Genomic DNA, 22,047 nt, shown 5'->3' on the forward strand with positions numbered 1-22,047 from the left:
CAACTCACTACAAGTCATAGGAAGTGATGTCTTTTTCAGTGAAGCACAGTTCTGCCCATAGTGGGGAATAAGTGTCAGCAACCCCCAGCAATGGCAATATAAGGTCGGTAGGGCCAACTTTACGTGTGCCCTTCAAGGCTGCATGCTTTAATAATAACAGTTTCCCTTTCTGTGGTGGTGGTCCTGATACCATGACCCAAACTCATCACACAGACAAGAAACTGGGATCTTGCTTGCTATGGGCTGAATTCCATCATGACTATGTCTCTTGCACATTCAATGTATACTGACTCTCTACACATGGCCAACTAGCCCAGATTCCCTTGTACACACACAACATTCAGTGTTTCAACAATCTGAGCACATCTGTTGAAGCTATAAGGGATCCACTCTTCCAAATTTTTGCTTTTTGTGTCCACCTGGAGCAGGATGTTTCTCACTATGGAGGTACGAAATGGGAATTTTTTCTTTCTTATGAATAATAAATAGAATCATGAAAGCAAAAAAGAATATAACAGGATCCTGTCATTGGAGCTGACATTTACTTAGCAGAAGTAAGATTATGTTAAAAAAATCAATATGCTTTGTGAAACTTTCCATATTTTTAATTCACTTGCAAGAGATAATTAGCTCATATATTTACATTAGCCTGCTGAATTTTATTGAGCAATTTTTTAAGGCGATCACATGCTCTTTTATTCCTATATCAGTTTAGCCACTAATACAGTACACAGAGACAGCTCCTCTGACCAACCCCCACCCCAGAAGGCTGTTTAGGGCTCCGTTTCCAGACAAATGATCTGGATAGCTTTCTCTCAATGCCATGCATGACTGTGCCAGTGAATCTGTGACCTCTGTTAGGGAGGGAACAGAAGATGAGAGGAGGAGGGGGCACAAAGACAAGGGCCTAAGGGAGAGTTTGGAATCTGGAACTTTTGCTTGGCTTCACCCTGATTGTGGGTGACATTGGGTGAGTGTATGTGGCCTTGATTCTTCCTTCTCCAATGGGAACACCACACATGATGGGAAAGCCTCGCCAGGCAGGAATTCTTTCCGGAACAGAAGCATTAGCAGAGAGGGTGCTCGGAGGACATGGCATTTTCCCTTATGAACCAAGTTTAAGCTCAAAGTTTCATATAAGCGACAATATACCATCTTTTGGAGGGAGGAGGAGGGAGGGGTACATTTTCTTTATCTTGTTTGATTTGTTTCTCAGAGCATCCCAGGTGGGGAAAGGTCTGGCTCACTGAGGCCTTGGTCTTCCCTTTCCGTCTTACACTTGACTGTAAGGTTCAGTTACACATATCATGCAACATCTTATTCGTATTTAAGGGAATGTTATTTCTTTTTCATTTTTTCCCTTCTTCCTTTCTGTCTAGTGAGTTGCAGATCCTTCTCTCTTCTCATCACCGTGCCTTCCTTCGTTTCCAGGGTTTCTCCATTCCCCAGCAGAGAGCTTGCTTTCTTGCCTTTTCTGAGCCTGGTCAGTCCTTCAGGAGCCATCCCGCAGCCCCAGCCCATCTTGCATGAGAATGTTCTTCCGGCACATTTTCAGCAGGCAGGGCACACCGTGACCGCGTCTATATTGGGGAAGGCGGGGTGGGGGGGAAGGACAAGATTGTTTACTTTCTCAGAAGGCTAAACATCTCGGCTGGGAGTCCTTGACTGTGTGCTTAAGGACACAGACAGAGAGGACAAAGGCCAGCAGCAAGTGCTCCTGTCAGGGCGATTTGCATCTGAGTTCAATTCAGCTCTGCTCTAAAGAGTCTCATTTGAATACACAGTACATTAGCTCCGCTCCTCCTTTGGATCCAATATGGGAAATACGTGCATAGCTCAGTGACCTCTCCCCCACCTAAGTCCAGACAGCTGGGGAAGAGGGTGGGCAGAGGCTCCTACAACTGCAGAGAAACCGTATTGCAAATGAATGTCTTTTCATCAGCTGCCTATGTATCCCTCAGCTGCACTCTGATAGGAGATTTGCATATTTTTTCTTACTAATGGAAATAAATATAGGATGAAGATTTTGTTTTGTCCATTTAGAAACACTGCTTTGCCCCTCCTGCTCCAGAGCTTCTAAATATGCAATGGGAAGAAATGGTTTGTTAGACTAAAGGAAATCAGAAGAGTTTCAGATGACACGTCTACCACTGTCATCTGTGTGAAGGACTGCGGCTAGAAATCACATCCAGGATGCTTTCTGGCAAAAAATTAATAAGTAGATTTATAATACAAGGCTATGTGAATGTAGTCATGTAAAGGACCACTGATCTAAACTAAATCAGCCTGCAGAGAGCCCTAAATTATGCACAAGGTTGAAATGGCATTGTCTATTCCCTTTCTTTTTATTTTTCATGGGAATTCAGATATACCCTGCGATCTTTGTGCATGTTTTCTTAACCCCTTGTCTTCTTTTGGCCTGAGAAGCAAAGGGTAACTGAAGGATGAGAAGGTTTAAGTGTGTTAGAAGGGTGGCATTGACGAATGTTTGTACCCTGGGACAGTTCTTTATCTAGCCAATGTCTATAGATGTAAAATGCAATAATAATAAGGTAATGATATTGACATTTTTAAAACAAATATGCCAGAACTTGTATATACCCCAGACTTTTATTGATGCCATAAAACCAGTCACCTTAAGAGGCTGAGTTTTTGTCACTTTAGCTTTTAGTTTTTAACAGTGGTTTTTGTTTTGTTTTAACACCACAGTGGGAATTGCTACTAAAGCCCACAGTATTTTTCTATTGAATATTGTCAATGGAGAAAAATTTTTTGTCATTTGAGTGTGGGTTTGATTTTTGCAAACAGTCAAATACTATCTGAAGCCAGTGTAACTAGTGAACAGGCAACTAAGTATTAGTTTAAATATGATCTTCTGTTAAAGTTTGGCTGTAGCGACACAAAATGTCTTCTGAGCTTAGTTAAGTGCCTGCTGGAAAATGTAAGATGTGTGGAAATTCACACTCACTGTGCCTGACAGTCCCCTGGGCCTTTAATGAAAGAATTGTAGCATTAGAAGAAATCTTAGAGGTTACGAAATTCAAGCCCTTAGTTGAGAGAAATAAAAAGGCCACAATGGTGAAATTTTATTTAAAACAATGTTTTTTTCTTGTCTGTAGAAGTTTAAGTAATTACAATTTTGTTTAGTTCTTAAATACTGCAAACATTTGGATACTGTGTGTGTGCGTGTGTGTGTGTGTGTGTGGTCAGTGATTGTGTTTGTATTTGTGGACGTACTTCCAGGGTATCGGTCCCACTCTCAGCTAATTTCCTTATTTTGGAACTGTCTTCTTGCTCCACATCTAATTCTTGAAAGCACAGATGTGGGACCCTGCCGTCCATGTTGGGAGGGTGACACCTGCCCTTGGAGACAGCTGATTGGACCAACAGTAACACCTGACCCAAGGCAGGCCAATGAAATCCTCTCTTTGGGAATTTGGAATTGGCACTTAGGGAGTTGTTCAATACGGCTGGATCTAGAAGTTATAGAGTCGGGAACTAAAGTTTTCCTCACGGACCAGAGGGCCAAGAAAGCTGGTCTAGGGAGAAAGAAAAAGTAATACAGAAGACATGAAGAAAAAGGTAAAAATGGGATTAAGGGAGATAGATAGCACTACTCATGTACCTTAAGTCTCTTGTTCCCTGTTAGAGACTTCCTGAAGCTTGAAGGCTCAGGGTATCTCTGCTCTTAGCTTCCTTGGGGTAACACTGCATCCTTAGGTGATGTGTTTTTAATGTTTATTTAGGTTAGATTGAGTCGGCTTTTTCCTTGCAACCCACTAGATCATACCCAACAGATTATGCATATATATCAATTCCCAAGAGGGAACTGAATCAGCCAGCATTCAGGATTTGGTTCTCAGGAGCCAAAGCTCTTTCATGAGGACCTGATGGGTTCTCTGAGAGAAAGGAGAATGGGACAAAGGGTCAGGTCCTGGGCCAGGAGACTTGAGTCATCTGCCAACTGCAGCTTTCCAGAGAACACCACGGGGGAGCAGGACTCCCTGTGAGGTATGAGAGAGTTGAGGCATCTGGACCATGGCACACTGACTGATGCTTGTGGGAAAGGGACAATTTTGAGTGTGGCCTGCATGGTCCTGTGAAAAGTCTTTATCTGACACAGCCCTGGGGAACCAGGGAAAAACAACTATAGCATTGCCATTCTCCGGTACTCAACTCATTCAGGGGCAGCCCCACCTCCAACCCCACTGCCTAGACTAGAAGATAGAATCCAAGCCCTTAAAGCACATGCACATGGAGTAGTACCTTATGTCCATCTTCACTCAACTTCCAGCTCATCCAGCCTTACGCTTTGTGAGGCAGAAGCACAAAACCACTAGTTTGCCCCTCCCTCACTGCACACCTGCATGCCTGCACAGGCATAGTTCCCTCTACTTGGAATGTCCTGCATACTCCACCTCTCCTTCTCCATCCGAGCTCCCCACTCTCTTGGCCTAGAAAATTCCCACTCCATTTTTCAAACTCTCTGTAATAGTCAACTCTGGGAGGCCTTCTCTGGCCTTTCTCTACCCCAGGATAGAATTAATCCCTTTTCTCTGAACTACTTTAGTACCTTATAAATATTTCCCCTACTCTCCTCTCTTGCACTCTATCTACTGACTTGTTGATGTGTTTTCTTCCCAGCTAAACTGTGAACAATGTGAAGGCAGGAACTGTGTCTCATTCACTTTTGAATGTCCAGCAACTAACAATTAGTGGGTCCACAATGACTACCCCATAACAGATGCTCTGGTAGCTAACACCTTTTGTGTGTTCAGTACATGTGGAGAGAAATGAACTGAAATTATATAAAGTCATCTTCCGCAGAGGCTCTAAAGTATTTGTTACAGAGACCTCCCTTACCTCAGTGAAAATGATTATTGAAACATCTTGCATTTTTAACTCTGCTGCCTGCTGCTTCCCCAGGAGGCTAAGTGGATGTTCCGTACATGAGAGCTATTAGGAACTATGTTGCTCAAGAGGTTGATTTGTGTATGAGGGACTCCTACTAGTCCTGGGGACCATGATAGTGAATGCAAATGTCAATAATGTCCCCCTGGTTCCTATGAAGCCTCCTTCATACAACTGGAAGAGGTCCTGCACTGGCACAAAAGTCCAAAAACTCTATGAAGCAGGAATGATGTCTGTTTTCTGTTCAACATTTTATGCATAGTGTCTGAATACAAACAAGACAGCCAATAAATATTCATTAAAAATAAAGGATGGGGGTTTCCTTGCTGGCGCAGTGGTTGAGTGTCTGCCTGCCAATGCTGGGGACACGGGTTTGAGACCTGGTCAGGGAAGATCCCACATGCCGCGGAGCAACTAGGCCCTGTGAGCCACAGCTACTGAGCCTGCACGTCTGGAGCCTGTGCTCCACAACAAGAGAGGCCGCGACAGTGAGAGGCCCAAGCACTGCGATGAAGAGTGGCCCCCACTTGCCGCAACTAGAGAAAGCCCTCGCACAGAAACAAAGACCCAACACAGCAAAAATAAATAAATAAATAAATAAATAAATAAGCTTTCATTTAAAATAAAATAAAATAATAAAGGATGGGAGAAATGGAGGGAGAGAAGGAGGGAGGGAGGAAGGGAGAAAGAGGAGAAGAAACGAGGGAATTTTTAAGGAAAGGTTTTAATTACTTATGAAAAACTACATTCACCCTGTAAAATAAACCATGTAGAGCAAAATCACAGTTAACTTAAGTGTAAACATCCATAGTAAATGGTAAATATTGTAGAGAATGCTTCCATTGTTTAGCACGCACTAACCCTTATCAAGGTGTTGGTAAAGGTCTTCCTTTAAGTGGTGGCATCAGGCTATAATCACGATCACTGTGTGGTCCTATATCTCCAGCCCAACTTTCTTCCTTGAAGATCCCACCCTGGCCCTGGTGCTTTGGTGTTGATTTCAAAAACCTTTCAGTTATTCAGCTTGAATGACTGAACAGTTTGTCCGTAAGTTTCAGGAGTTCCTCCTGTAGCTTGCAGAGTTCAGTAACTTTATTCATACAGTGGCTGGTTGACTCAGACTTGTTCTTCCCCCAAACCATGTAACGCTGGAGCTGTAGGAGTCTCACAAAGCTATATAGTTGCTAATGAGCTCTCTTCTCTAAAACCCTCCTGCCTTTGTACTAAAGAAGTGGCTTAGACATTTTGGCTTTTGGAGGGCACATGTACCCAAAGAATATCGCTGAGGCTGAGTGTGTCCCCTCCACTGAAATCCTCTTTCTCCTATAATTATTTCCTATCACATTTTCAAATCTTACCTCGGCTTTAGAGCAATGGTTTAAAGTGATAACGGTTCAATAAAACATTGCCATAAGTTTTTCCAGTTAAGTGTTTTGTGGTAGCCACAGATGCCTTAGATCATGAAATGGAATCATGGAAGGTTCCAGCTAAAATGGTGGTATGGAAGATAACCTAATTATTTGTGTCAAATAAAGCCCTTTATTTGACAATGAACTTAACTCAGTCTTTGAGAAGCTAAGGGACTTAACTAAAACTACAAATGAAGCCAGTAACAGAGCGAAGAGAAGACTTTCTGTCACCTGCATTTTGGGCCAGTTGTCCTTTCTATCATGCTAGGTAAGAAAAAGGTAAGGAAGATCAAGTGGTACTTGGCATGACAGTGAGTGAGACCAAAGTCAAGTTCTTCTGATGCCTTAGACTGAAGAGACCTGAAGACGAAGGTTGACAATGTTGTAGAGTGGTGAAGGGAAAGACCTTTGAATTCCGATTTGGATTCTCAATTCCAAGATTTAATTGTTAAGTGACAATGGGGAAAGTGGACCTTTCTGATCCTCGGTGTTTTTATCTATAAAAGAAGTGTAGGGCTTCCCTGGTGGTGCAGTGGTTAAGAGTCCGCCTTCCAGTGCAGGGGACACGGGTTTGTGCCCCAGTCCGGGAGGATCCCACATGCCGCGGAGCGGCGAGGCCCATGAGCCATGGCCGCTGAGCCTGTGCATCCGGAGCCTGTGCTCCGCAACGGGAGAGGCCACGACAATGAGAGGCCCGTGTACTGCAAAAGAAAAAAAAAAAAGGAGTGTAATAAGTGTACCTACAGCAGACAGCTATTGTGCAAACTCAATGATAATGTATCTAAACAATTAGCACAATGTCTACACATAGTAAGTACTCAAAAGAGCAGAAATGTAGCTTACGTTGAACTTGGCCTCATCCTATGTCCTCAACAACTGATCAAGAAAAAGAGAGAACATATATATTTAATTTGTGGGGTCACTAAATGAGTGTGACCTGGGGGCAGCAGGAGAAGGGAGCTGTGGGTCTGTGGGCTCTCAGTCAGCCTCAGCTCCTCCGTGCCTCTCATACCACAAGCATCTCCTTGCCCCTCAGGAGATCTTTAAAGTATGTATTTGTTACATGCCATGTCCTTTGAATGTCAGCCAGCTACTTCATCTGGTGCACACATTGAAGAAACACCACTCTGCTCTGACGCTGGAAGAATAGCTCATTCAGAGTTGTGGTTTCCTGAACTCCAGCATGACTTCTAAGAAATCAAGAAAAATTTTGATGAAATGTCATTTTTGCCTTAGGCTTTTACTTGCTATTCTACTTGCTTCGTTAGATACATTGGCAACTTAAATATCATCATCATGGTAGTTATCATCACCATCATCACTAATGAATGGTCCTATTGTCAGTCTGGAAATTCACTCTTTGGGTATTGTGCTCAGAGTTCCCTCAAAAGATTATACTTAGAAAGTCTCCCTGCTTCACACCCTGTATAAGCAGAACCCTCCCTAGAACCTCTTGGGGAGGGATGCAGGGGGTCTTTCAGGCCCTTTCAGTCAGTCAGCATATACCTTGTGATTAATTCCAAGGCCCTGTGCAGCCACCCAGGGACAGGACTTGGGGAAGGCTAGTGACACACTTGTCTCAGGCACAAAATTTAAGGGGGCACAAAAAACTCAATAGAGAAATAATATCTTAATGCAATATTTTTTTAATTAAACAAAAAATCTATGGGGAACAAAATTTCAAAATATTAAATAAAGATAGGATTGGTGATTTTTCCTTTTGCCTCAGACCCAAAATAGCTTGACCTAGCACTAACCTCACCTTCCTGGTTCCCTCACCCTTCTCAGCACACACACCAAACATGTGTTGACCCTTTGGAGCCCCTTTGAATGATTGTGGAATCACAAAATCAGCTCAGTTTAGTCATTTACTTCACAGATTGTATTCTTATATGCCCGGCACTATTCTAGATGCCTGGGATATCACAGTGAATAACCAGGTAAAACCTTTGTCTCCATGGGGCTTGCATCTAACTGGGGAAACAGACAATAAAGAAAGAAATGAAAAAATACACATAGTATGTGAGGTGCATTAGAGCAGGAGGATTGGGGATTCTATGGGGAGCTAGGAACTGGAAGTTTAATTAGGATGCTCAGGGAAGGACTCACTGGGAAACCAACTACTGAACAAAGACCTGAAAGAGTGAGGAAGCAAGTGATGGGCTACCTGGAGGGAAATCATCCCCTGCAGAGGGACCCACAAGTGCAACCTTTCTGGAAATTGTTATTCTGGGTAGGGGGTGGAGGTTAAAAACAGTAGCCTCCCTGACAGAACAGAGGGCTTCCTGTAGGTAAATGGTAAAAATCCATGCCTGGCAGCACTGGCAGTAAAGACAGAAAACTCAATGACAAAAGGGAAAACTCTAGTTTGTGTGGATGGGTGGATACCCGAAAAAAAATGAGGGTTCAGAAAGGAGGAAGGGCAGTTGGTGGGTGGCCCCTACTATCTGCATTAGGAACTCATTATTTAGTAAGAATGTGGGATGAGGTAGATTCCCAAAAGCAGAGATCTCCATATGGAGGTTATAGTGTTCACAAGGAAGGAATAAAGAAGAGTATCTGAGTTTAAGGAAAACGGGAATATCTTCTCACTTTTTTGCCCCTCTTGGTATGTAGAAATGGTGTCTAGCCAACAGCCAGAGGTGGAGCAAACAATTTCTGATCTGCACTTCAATCTCATAGCAAGAAAACCATTAATTACTCTAATGGCTAACAGAGCTCTTGCTTGTGCATATAACATTTGTCCTAAAATCATAGTATGGAGTAATGGGCATGGAGTCCAACTGGAATGTCTTGAGGCTTATATCAGCAAGATGCTTAAAACAGGCAAAGCTGTGGTTGTCACTCAAGCTTTATTCAGCTGGCAAATGCCAAATTCCAAGTATGTGGGTGATACGGATTGCAGCAATGGGTACACAATCGTTGTTCCAGACATCTTCATAGGGCAAGGACTAGAGCACCTTTCTGATGACTAGACTTCTGATGACGAGTCTTCCTTCTTGTTTCCAACCAAGAAATGCCAAAAAAGTTGTTAAAGAAACTAATATCTGAAACAACACTGTTATGCCCAGGTGCTTGGTGTTGAATTCAGTCATGGAATAGTTGCTTTATATCATTTAATAATAAAATGTCTAGAATTCTAGGTAGGAGTGTCAGTCTACAGCATTGTCAGGATTTTGAAGATGTTTACAGTTTAAAGGATGCTACATTGTTCGTTTTTGCTCAAAACAATATTAAATTCCTCTGGAGAGCCAATTTCTTTCTTGACCCAGAATATGAAAGAACACCACTAAAATTTTTTCTTGGGCAATCTCATGGGTTTGTGCTCAGAAGACAGAAGCCTATAAGCTGAGGACAAATCTTAGATTGAGGAGGCAGGAGAGAGCTAATAGAGAGCCTGAACCAGTGCCTCGAGTGATGACAGAGTGCAACCTTCTGCAAAATAGCTTTTCTTCAAAAATTGTTTTGAAATACTTACATCCTTGGATTTAATTTTCAGTTTATATAAAATGTCATCTCACGAAATTCTAAAATCTTATTTCATCTTACACATAATTTCTACTCTGAGATAAAAATAAAAGAATTCTGGGGGGCTTCCCTGGTGGCGCAGTGGTTGAGAGTCCGCCTGCCGATGCAGGGGACACAGGTTCGTGCCCTGGTCCAGGAAGATCCCACATGCCATGGAGCGGCTGGGCCCGTGAGCCATGGCCGCTGGGCCTGCACGTCCAGAGCCTGAGCTCCACAACGGGAGGGGCCACGACAGTGAGAGGCCCACGTACTGCAAAAAAAAAAAAAAAAGAATTCTGCCTGCCATCTCCCCAAATTCGCTAGACTTGAGAATTATCTCAAAATTTCCCATATTATGAATCTTCTCTGATGGATAGGAGAGAATAGTAGTCAGGATAGACTAAGTTATGATACAGTTACAAATACACCCTAAAATCTCTGTGGCTTCATTCACTCCATAAATGTTTATTTTTAGCTCACACCAAGTGCAACGTGTGTGAAGCAGTCTTCCTTCATCTTGTCAACACACCATCAGGAACGTGAGGACCTGAGGCCTCCACGGTCACCACGGCAGAAGAAGAGAGAGCTGGAAGATTAGATGGAGTGATTCTATCTACATCCAATGGCCAGAACCCAGTCACATGACCCCAACCTACTAGGGAAGCAGGGGAACAAACGCACAGGAGCTCATATATGGTAGAGTGAGCTCTGCTTCAGTCTGATTTATGTTTCTGAGTATTTATGCTTTCCTCCTGTCTCCTACACAAAGAAATCAGTCACACCACCACTGACACCACCCCCAAGAGTCAACCCCAAATCCACTGCATTCGGCTTAAAGTCCAGGGTTTCTGGATGATACATAATAGTCTCTATTAATTCTGGATGTGGCTTCTGGGAACTACCTGCAGGTGGCCTCTGGAATGGAGGTGGGCCTGGGGATATGAGTGGGATACAAACAGCATAGAGCCTATATTTTAAATAATTCCCCTTGGAATCTCTGAATTACTGGGCCATGTAGCCACAATTCCTTACCAGCATCTCTTTTTTTTAAAATTATTGATAACTCTTCAATGTATCTTAAAATTGTCAAATTATGGTTTCTCCCACGAAATGAAAAGGATATACATTGTACAATTTGCTTCTTTCCCAGTCCATGGCTGTCTTGTTTCTCTGTACTAGATTTTGCCACTTTCTCCTCCTTGTTCTATATTTTGTAAGTGCCAAATTCTCCTTTTTTGGCAGAACAGTGTTGAAGGGCTCAGGCCTGCCCAGCTGGTAGCATTACTGAGAAGCAGAGGGAATTTTTCTGAAGCTGAAGAGATGGCTACCATCAAGGTAGCAAGCAAAGCTGAAAGCAGAGTGGTAAACCTAAGCCCAACAAACAGAAAGAGAGGAGGGGGATTGGTGAGTGACAAAAAACCAGAGAGAATAGAAGCAAGCAGCTACTTTTGAGGTGCAGTCCAGAACCCAGGCATCAGGGAGACGAGAGGTGAACAAGGGTTTGTTGAGTGTAAGTAGGAAGAAGCAATTGCATGGAAATGTTTGCTGTCTTCAATTTCTGTTTAGGAGTCCAGTGGATCACTGCGCATGGGTGAGCCCCTGAGGTTAAAAGTCCAGGGTGAGGCAGACAATAGGAACCCTAATACATCTCCTAGACTTTGCCTCCCTAATCGCCCGCTCTCAATCACTCCCATTTGTCATTTTTATTACTTTTTTTTTTTTTTTTTTTTTTTGCGGTACGCGGGCCTCTCACTGTTGTGGCCTCTCCCGTTGCGGAGCACAGGCTCCGGACGCACAGGCTCAGCGGCCATGGCTCACGGGCCCAGCCGCTCTGGGCATGTGGGATCTTCCCGGACCGGGGCACGAGCCCACGTCCCCTGCATCGGTAGACGGACTCTCAACCACTGCGTCACCAGGGAAGCCCCATTTTTATTACTTTTTAACTGATTTTCGTTGCCTTATTTTTCGGCTTAAAATGTATCCCTGGGTTAGAGTTCCCTTTTTATTCTGGATTAAAAAGTTATACTCTTCATAACTCAAGCCACAACATTTTGGCAGGAAATTAGCAGGAACATATGGGCCTCAGCATTTTGATGCCTAGACTGGCTTCTGCCAAAACATTTCTTTACTGTCATATAGACAGCGGCAATGTTTGGGACTGTTGGGGAATCATCCCACACAGCTCAGGCGGGCAAATGCTGCTGCCTGACAGCCTGTGTGTGTAGCTAAGGGACTTTCCATCCCTGAGTCTGAGAATTATCAGGGGCGGGAGGGAGGTGGTGTCAGTCAGCATCCACTTGTTAAAGCTGCGTGAGCTCCAGGCAGTGTCCCCTAACTTCAGGTACCCAAAGACACTGATAGGATGGCTGGAACAGGAATGCAGAGGGTGCTGGTCAGAATCCAAATCAGAAAACAGAAACCACTTCTTTTTTTTTTTTTAATTTTCTTTATTTTTGCCTGCATTGGGTCTTCGTTGCTGTGTGCGGGCTTCTCATTGCTGTGCCTTCTCTTGTTGTGGAGCACGGGCTCTAGGCGCACAGGCTTCAGTATTTGTGGCTCACAGGCTCAGTAGTTGTGGCTCGCGGGCTCTAGAGCACAGGCTCAGTAATTGTGGTGTGTGGGCTTAGTTGCTCCGCGGCATATGAGATCTTCCCGGACCAGGGCTTGAACCCGTGTCGCCTACATTGGCAGGCAGATTCTTAACCACTGCGCCACCAGGGAAGTCCCCACTTTCTTTCTTTTTTTTTTTATGTTGGGGGTAGGAGTTTATTAATTTATTTATTTATTTTTGCTGTGGTGCGTCTTCGTTTCTGTGCGAGGGCTTTCTCCAGTTGTGGCAAGCGGGGGCCACTCTTCATCGCGGTGCGCAGGCCTCTCACTATGGCAGCCTCTCTTGTTGTAGAGCACGTGCTCCAGATGCGCAGGCTCAGTAGTTGTAGCTCACGGGCCTAGTTGCTCCGTGGCATGTGGAATCCTCCCAGACCAGGGCTCAAACCCATGTCCCCTGCATTAGCAGGCAGATTCTCAACCACTGCGCCACCAGGGAAGCCCCCCACTTTCATTTTAAAAAGAGGAAATCTAATCAAAGTGCTTGGTTGTACAGGTAATAGAAGAACTAAAAGTCAACTAGGAGACAGTAAAGCAACCCAGACATTAGCTGGAAGAGGAAGCCATTAGCACCTTCTCGTGGAAGGGCAATGGGGAAGGCAGAGTTAGTGGAGTTCAGTGGAAGTTGGAACCCTGATGGGCTTATCCAATGGGTTCTGGAGCCAGAGAAGAGACTCAGTGACTGCAGACACCACCTGACTGCAGAGGCTGCCAGGGAGGGGGAGATACCCTGGCTTCTCTGCCTTCCACCATCCAGCTTCCTGTAGTGCCTTGCACTACAGGAAACAGAAGGCAGTAGGCATGGGAGCCTGGGACACTGTCCTTAGGGAGTAGACCCCCTGCAATATAGAAGTAAACAGAAGAGCTGGGGTGGATCTGAGAGCAAATAAGCCAAGACTGACTTGCACAGAGTGGGAGAAATTAATAACTGGAGTGGAATAAGCCATCCAATCTCACAATCTAAGGTCAGGACACCCAAGTCCCCATCAATCGTTCTTGGGCCAACTCAGTGCTCAGAATATTGCCACAAGAAGGAAAACAACAATCACATCATCATCATCTGACATTTATACCAGCTATTTGATGTAACCCTTCTCTATTCTAATATACTATTACATCCCCAATGGGTACATGAGAAAACTCAGGCAGAGAGAAGTTACAGATTCATCCTAGGAAGCAGTGGAACCAGTGTTCAGACACAGGCTGTCCCATTGCAGAGCCCATCCTCCATTTGCTCCCTCACCTCCCCCACATCACCTCTGCCCTGCTGCCTCCACTCACTAGAGATCTGGACCTCCTCACATGCCATTCTCACAGGATCTGAGGTTCACACCATGATTTAGAAGTGTATGAGCCCCGGGCTTCCCTGGTGGTGCAGTGGTTAAGAATCCACCTGCCAATGCAGGGGACACAGGTTCGAGCCCTGGTCGGGGAAGATCCCACATGCCGTGGAGCAGCTAAGCCCGTGCGCCACAACTACGGAAGCCTGCGCACCTAGAGTCAGTGCTCTGCAGCAAGAAAAACCACCGCAATGAGAAGCCCATGCACCGCAACCAACAGTAGCCCCCGTTCACCAAAACTAGAGAAAACCCACGTGCAGCAACAAAGACCCAATACAGCCAGAAATAAATAAATTTAATTAATTAATTTAAAAAAAAAGAAGTCTGTGAGCCCCTTCTGAGAATCCCCCATGAACAGCTATCCCAAAGTAACTTCTAGGAGTATCCTAGGATGGGATAATGTTCCTTACCTCCTATATTTTTCCATTGCTTATTGTTTCTAGGTTGCTTATTCATTCCTGGCCCCTGTCCTCTGGTGGCAGAGGTACATGGGGGGTTTAGTTTTTCCATTTGCTAATGATAAATCCTCCTTTTTTTCCTTTTAATTTATGCCAACAATTTCCATTAGATATGTATCATGGTCTTGGTGCTGTTTTATTTCTAGGCAGCTGGGGCCCAAAGGGTTAATTGCTATTAAGGTGACAATGGGAGGCTAGTAGGTGACAGAAGACAGCTCTTTGGGTAGAAGTTAACACTTTCAGCTTGCAGCCAAGGGACCTCCAAGCTGAAAAACAAAAACAAAGTAAAACCTGGGTCTGGAGACTATAGCGGTTTGAGTACTGTCTGCAAAGAGGCCCAATCTACCACCCAATGTCTAGTTCTTCAAAAGACAGCAAGTCTGATGTCAGGGAGTGGGGTGATAGTAGAACATCATACAGGAAGCATAGCAAGATTGTTTACATGATGAAACCAAGCCACTGAGGTCTGGAGAGGAGCTGGCCCATCATGTTGGGACATAAAAATCATGTTGGGGAGAGAAGTCAAGGGATTGTTTCAATAGCAGGAAAGATGTAGAAAAGTTCTGGAGTGAAATAGTAACAGTGAGAATGTATAGAAGGGATGACTATAAGAGATTATTTAAGAATGTGGAAGTGATAATAGTGACTGTTTAAAAGCAGGAGTGGAAGACAGGATTACATTCAACTTTCAGGCTTGAGAACTTTCAGGTAGTTCCATTCTCTAAACTAGACAACACAAAAGATGGGGTAAGTTTTGGACAAGTTGGGTTTGTGCTCCTGTGGGATAATTCAGGTAGATATCCTGCTAGGAATTTAGAAGAAATATCTAAACTAGTAGGAAGTATTTTGGGAAATCATTCACATTGGCTTGGCCCACTGGAGTTGAGAAATACTAACAGCCAGGAAAGACTTTGGTGAGAAGAATGTTGTAGTCGGCTCTCTGGGGAATACCAACACCTAAGGAGATGGGAAAAAAAAAAAAACTGAAAAGAAAGGGCCAGAATAAAAGAAGGAAAAGTTCAGTGTCACAGGAGTCAAAGGGGAGGATTTTCAAAAAAATTAAAATTAACACTGCCAAAATACTGCCAACAAGGTATTGGTTTTGGCAAATAGGTCACTGATGCTTTTGCATTCCCTCTGGACGTTTCCTCATTTCCTCTGAGCTGTGTGACCTTAAGAAAGTAGTTTAATAATAATCCTACTTCACAGAGTTTTTGTGAAAATTAAATGAAATCTCTGCCCACCTAGGACGGGCTCGTCTCTCTCTAGAATTTACTTTCTTTAGGCATATTTGCATCCACAGTGTTCCAATATGTTTTTTAAAATATATGATCTTGGGCTTTCCTGGTGGCGCAGTGGTTGAGAGTCCGCCTGCCAATGCAGGGGACGCGAGTTCGTGCCCCGGTCCGGGAGGATCCCACATTCCATGGAGCGGCTGGGCCCGTGAGCCATGGCCGCTGAGCCTGCGCATCCGGAGCCTGTGCTCCGCAACGGGAGAGGCCACAGCAGTGAGAGGCCTGCGTAACGCAAAAAAAAAAAAAAAAATATATATATATATATATATATATATATATATATATATATATATATATATATATATATATATATATATGATCTTAAAGAAAAGATAATCTTTTCAATAAGTGATGCTGGAGCAACTGGACTTCCACATGTAAAAATTAAAATTAAAAAAAAAGAATTTAGACACAGATCTTGAACCCTTCACAAAAATTAACTCAAAATGGATCACAGACCTACATGTAAAATGCAAAACTATAAAACTCCTAGAAGATAGCATAGGAGAAAATTTAGGCAACTTCGGGTATGGTGATGACTTTATAGATAGAACACCAGGAAGACACATCCATGAAACAAATAATTGATAAGCTGGACTTCATTAAAATTTAAAACTTCTGCTCTGAAAAAGACACTGGCAAGAGGGTGAGAAGACAAGCCACAGCCTGGGAAAAAGTATTTTCAAAAGACATATCTAATAAAGGAATATTATCCAAAATATACAAAGAACTCTTAAAACTGAACGATAAGAAAATGGAGGACCCTATTTTTAAAATGTGCAAAGGCTTGAACAAACACCTCACCAAAAAAGATGCACATGGCAAATAAGCATATAAAAGATGCTCAACATCATATGTCAAAGGAAAATGCAAACTATAACCACAGTGAGATACCACTACATATCTATTAGAATGGCCAAAATCCAATACACTGATAATGCCAAATGTTGTTGAGGATGTGAGGCAACAGGAACTCTCATTAACTGCTGGTGGAAATTCAAAATGATAGAGCCACGTTAGAAGACAATTTGGTGGTTTCTCACAAAACTAAGAGTACTCACCATATGATTCAGCAACTGTGCTCCTTGATATTTGCCCAAATGGATTGAAAACTTACGTCCATATAAAAAGCTATCTTTTATAGTATCTTTATTTTATAGTATCTTTATTTATTATTGCCAAAACTTGGAAGCCACCAAGATGTTCTCAGTAGGTGAATGAATAAACAAACTGTGGTACATCGAGACAATGGAATATTATTCAGTACCTAAAAGAAATGAGCTATCAAGCTATAAAAACACATGGAAGAATCTTAAATGCATATTACTAAGGGAAAGAAGCCAGCCTGATAAAACTGTATAATTCCAACTATAAGGCATTCTGCAAAAGGCAAAACTGTGGAGTCAATAAAAATATCAGCATGGGTTAGAGGGGAGAAGGGGGATGAAGAGATAGAGCACAGAGTATTTTTACGGCAATGAAATTATTCTGTATGGTACTACAGTGAAGAATGCATGTCATTATACATTTATTAAAATCCATAGAAATATACAACATCAAGAGGGAATATACATCAAGGGGGGAAAGTGGCAAGGGTGGTGGTGGTGGTGGGATGAATTGGGAGATTGGACAAATATACACTAATATGTATAAAATAGATAACTAATAAGAACCTGCTGTATAAAAAAATAAATAAAATAAAATTCAAAAATCCAATTAATCAATCAATCAATCAATCAAAAGAGTGAATGTAAACTACAGACTTTGGCTGATAATGATGTTTAATGTAGGTTGATCAATATACCACTCCAGTGTTGGATATCTACAATAGGAGAGATTTTGTGGGGTGGTGAGGGGGAGGGCCAGGGGGTACATGGGAATTCTCTATACTTTCTGCCCAACTTTGCTGTGAGCCTAAAACTTCTTTAAAAAATTGTCTATTAAATATATATACATAACTTTAAATTTTTAATTTTAATATATATAAAACTTTATTAAATTTAATTTTTAATGTTCCCCCTAGAAACAATGATCTGTCAAAGTCTTCTATATCTTAACTGGAAGTGGAAACATAGCATATATCACGTTTGGTAATATTGCTCCAACCTATATACTGAATGACCCAGCACGTCATTCCCATAAATTTGGAAAAGTAATCAGTATTTAACATTATTATGTTGATAAATCTGATAAAATTGAGAAGCAGGCAATGACTTTCACTATCTCTACTTCCATTTTATGTTGGACTTGAGGTCCTAGCCAATGTTATAAATGAAGAAAAATATATATATATATATGAAAGATATAAAACTGCCTTTGTATATGATATGATTATATACATAGAGAATCAAAGGGAATCTATGATCTAGTAAAATGAGCAAATTGATCTATAGAATTCATATAATCCCAATCAAAATCCCAACAAGATATACATACATACATTGACAAGTCGATTTAAAATTTTTTTTTTTTTTGTACATGGGCCTCTCACTGATGTGGCCTCTCCCATTGCAGAGCACAGGCTTCGGACGGGCAGGCTCAGCAGCCATGGCTCACGGGCCCAGCAGCTCCGCAGTATGTGGGATCTTCAAGGACCGGGGCACGAACACGTGTCCCCTGCATTGGCAGGTGGACTCTCAACCACTGAGTCACCAGGGAAGCCCCGATTTAAAAATTTAAATGAAAATACAAAGGACTTAGTATAGCCAAGACAAGCTTGAAGATGAAGAAACTTGGAGTATTTATTTACACTGTCAGAGTTTAAGACTTCTTATAAATCTATGCAATTAAACAGTGTGGTGTTTGGATATAGATAAGTAAATCTATGAAACAGAATACAAAGTGCAGAACTAAAGCAACATTTATTTAATTATCTGATTTTCAACGAAGGCCCCAATGCATTTCAATAATGAAAGAACATTATTTTCAATAAATGATGCTGAAGTAACTGCATATCTCGAAGGGGACAAAATGAACATTGACCCCTAACTTACACTATACATATAAAGTAACTTGGGATGGGTCACAGACCTAAATGGGAAGGCATAGCTATAAAGCTGTAGGAAAATATCATTGTAACCTTAAGGTGAAGGAAGATTTATTGGGCAGAATGGAAAAAGCACTGACCACAAAAGAAAAATATAACTGGACTCCATCAAAATTTAATACTTCTCAACAAAAAAATGTTTAAGAAAGTAAAAAATGAAAGCCCAAGGCTTTGGAGAAAATATTTGCAATATGTATGTCTAACAAATAATTGCAATATGTATATATCAATAATATGCAAAAAGACAAATATCCAATAAAACAAGAGGCAGAACACTAGGCACTTCACAAAAGAAGACATCCAAGTGGCAGATAAGGACATGAAAAGATACCTAACATTATCAATCAACAGAAAACTGAAAATTAAAACCACAATGAGAAATTAAAAACACAAACACAAGAATGGCTAAAAGTTTTTAAAGACTGACAAAACCAAGTTAACAAGGATGTTGAATAACTGGGACTCTCATATGTCATTAAAGGAGATATAAAATGATCCAACGACTTTGGACAATTGTTTGACAGTTTCTAGGAAATTTAAATATATGCTCACCTTGTGACCAGCCATTTTATTCTTAGCTGTATACCCAAAATAAATGAGTACATGCGTCCACAAAAAGGTTTATCTAAGAATGTTCACAGAAGCTTCATTCATAAGATATCCAAACTGGAAACAACCTAAACATTCATCAACAGAAGAAGAGATAAGCGTATTTTGGTGTATCCATACAGTGAAATACTATACCACAAGAAAAAAGAACCAATTTCTGAAACATAAAACAACATACATATATTTCAAAAATCATGTTGAGTCAAATAAGCCAACGCAAAAGTGCATGTACTATGATTCCCTTTAGAGGAAGTGAAAAACAAGCCAAATTAATCTATGAAGACAGAAGTCAGAATAATTGTTACATTTGGGAGGTTGGGGTATTGACTGGAAAGGTCATGAAAAGGTTTCTGGGACAATAGGAATGTCCTTGATATGGGCCAATCTGGGTCATGATTACTTGAGACATCTCTCTGTCTCTGTCTCTGTCTCTCTCTCTCTCTCTCTCTCTCTCTATATATATATATATATATATATAATCATACACTTAAAATTTATACTTTTTACTATATGAAAAAAATTAAAACAAAGAAATAATGCTAAAATGCATATCTCTTTCTTCATGGTAGGAGGTTCAAGGTGAAATAATTTGTCTTTTATATTGGAGGGAGTGTCCTGGCACAGTAAGACAACTAGACCCCTAAAAATATCACCAATGTGGGAGGTCCCTCGATCTTCATAAGATCTGTCTCTCACCATGTTGTGCACATTTGTTTCAGGGCATTCAGAGTACCTGCCATTTCCTGCTCGACAGGCCTGGTTAACATGATATCATTAGGATGTTGATCAACTTCCTATCTTTTGCAGTGTCAAACTATCAAAACTAGGTAAGTATCATAACCCTGGGGCATAACTGTAAATGAGTGTGCTCTGTTCTCATTCCCAGGTGAATCTGAACTCCTTTTGATCCTCCTGCATGATGGGAATTGAAAAGAATGCATTCACCAGATCAATAGCTGTTTTCCAAGTGCTAGAGGATATTTTGATCTCTTTTAATAAAGATACCACATTTGACACAGTAGCTGCAACTGGGGTTTCCACTTGTTTAAGTTTATGATAGTTCACCATCCTCTGCCATCGTCTATCTGATTTCTCAGGGACCACACAGTGAATCAAACGAGAATAATATCCACCACCTCAGCAACCTGTAAGTCCTTGAGAGTGGTACTCACTGCTGCCATTCATCCAGGATGTGTTATTGCTTTAATTTTAATTCCTTGCAAGGGTGGAGAGTAGTTGCAAATTTAAGAGCTTCCTATATTAGTTTTATATTGCTGCTATAACAAATTACTACAAATTTAGTGCTTAAAACAACAGAAATTTATCTTACAGTTTGAAGTTCTCAGTGGGATAAAATCAAGGTATCGGGAGAACTATATTCATTCTGGAGGGTCTGGGGAGAATCTCTTTCCTTGCTTTTCCAGCTTCTAGAGGCTTCCTACATCCCTTGGCTTGTGACCTCTTCCTCTGTTTTCAAAGCCAGCATAATAGCATCTTCAAATCTCTCTCTGAATCAGACTTCCTCTTCTGCCTCCCTCTTCCATTTATAAAGACTCTTGTGATTACATTGGGTCTCCCAGATAATGTAGAATAATCTCTCCAGCTTAATGTCAGCTGATTAGCAACCTTAGTTCCAGCTGCAACCTAACTGCCCTTTGCCATGTAACTTAACATATTCACAGGTTCCAGGGAGTAGGACATGGGCATCCTTGAGGAGCCGTTACCCACCTACCATGCTTCCACTAACTTCCCCTATCATAACACTCCACAATCAAGTAATGAATGTGAGGGTTCTGTTGACTTCTAGGTAAATCATCCTAATGATGTATTTAGGGCTGGGAAAATCATCATAGCGTGATCCACACATACACTGTATTCACTGTATAATGGACTTGAGACAGGACCCTACTTATCGCATGACTTCCATAGCCCCTATAGGCATTTTGATTCCCTTGCTCTATCAGTATCACCTATAATCCAGTACCCAATAGCCCTTGAAAAATCTGCTTTCCTTGAATGTACAGTTATTCAGTAAATGACCTGAAGTCCTTTGCAGGTAGATTGGGGAAATAGCTACTGCTATGTGGTGTCATACTTCCTGTGACATCACAGCACCTTTCCTCTGAAGGAAATAACCTCCCCTTCAGCTAATGGGCTCTGGGTCTGAGGACAGTGCAAGGGATTGTGATTTTCCAATACAGCATCTGACATCAGGTTTCTGTTGGCCCACTATTGATTTTTTTGTTTGTTTATGTAGGTCAAGTAATACCATCATCAACTCCTCAACTGTCTTGTCCCTAGGAACACCTTGATCTGTTAGATATCTTCACAGATTCCTGTGGGCCATGGGCTCCTCGTTGTAATTCCAGCTGTACACCCATTATGGAAATTATTGATACATTCACCTTGCTTCTGATGGTTAAATGCTGCCACCTGGCCTGTAGTGGGCCTGAGGCTTACCATCCCCCTGATACTAAGTAGCCCAGGTCTATAATAACCTTCCATTCCACCCCGGCTCACAATTGATAACCACCATTAACTTCTCTCGTTCTCTATTGCATTAGTGAAAGGGTATCTTCTGGGCCCTCTGGAGAACAGAGAGCTGGTTTGGGGTTTCTTTTTCTTTTTACATTATGTAATAAATCCATTCAAACACGTCCACATCTCTGATCCTTTTGACCCTTTCCTTAATACTCTGCTAAGACAATTCTGGCATCTCCACTTTATTTACTCTAGGCCTCCAGAAAATGGGAGGCTCGTGAGTTAAGTTGCCATTCCTGCCGTAGATTAGGCTTGCCTCCAGAAACCCTTGCCAGAATGGAAATCCTGCCAGTACTCCTATCAATACGCTTTTCCTTATCAAAG

The sequence above is a fragment of the Mesoplodon bidens genome (genome assembly GCF_964165515.1).
Source record: "Mesoplodon bidens genome assembly, chromosome: 8".
Lineage (NCBI taxonomy): Eukaryota > Metazoa > Chordata > Mammalia > Artiodactyla > Ziphiidae > Mesoplodon > Mesoplodon bidens.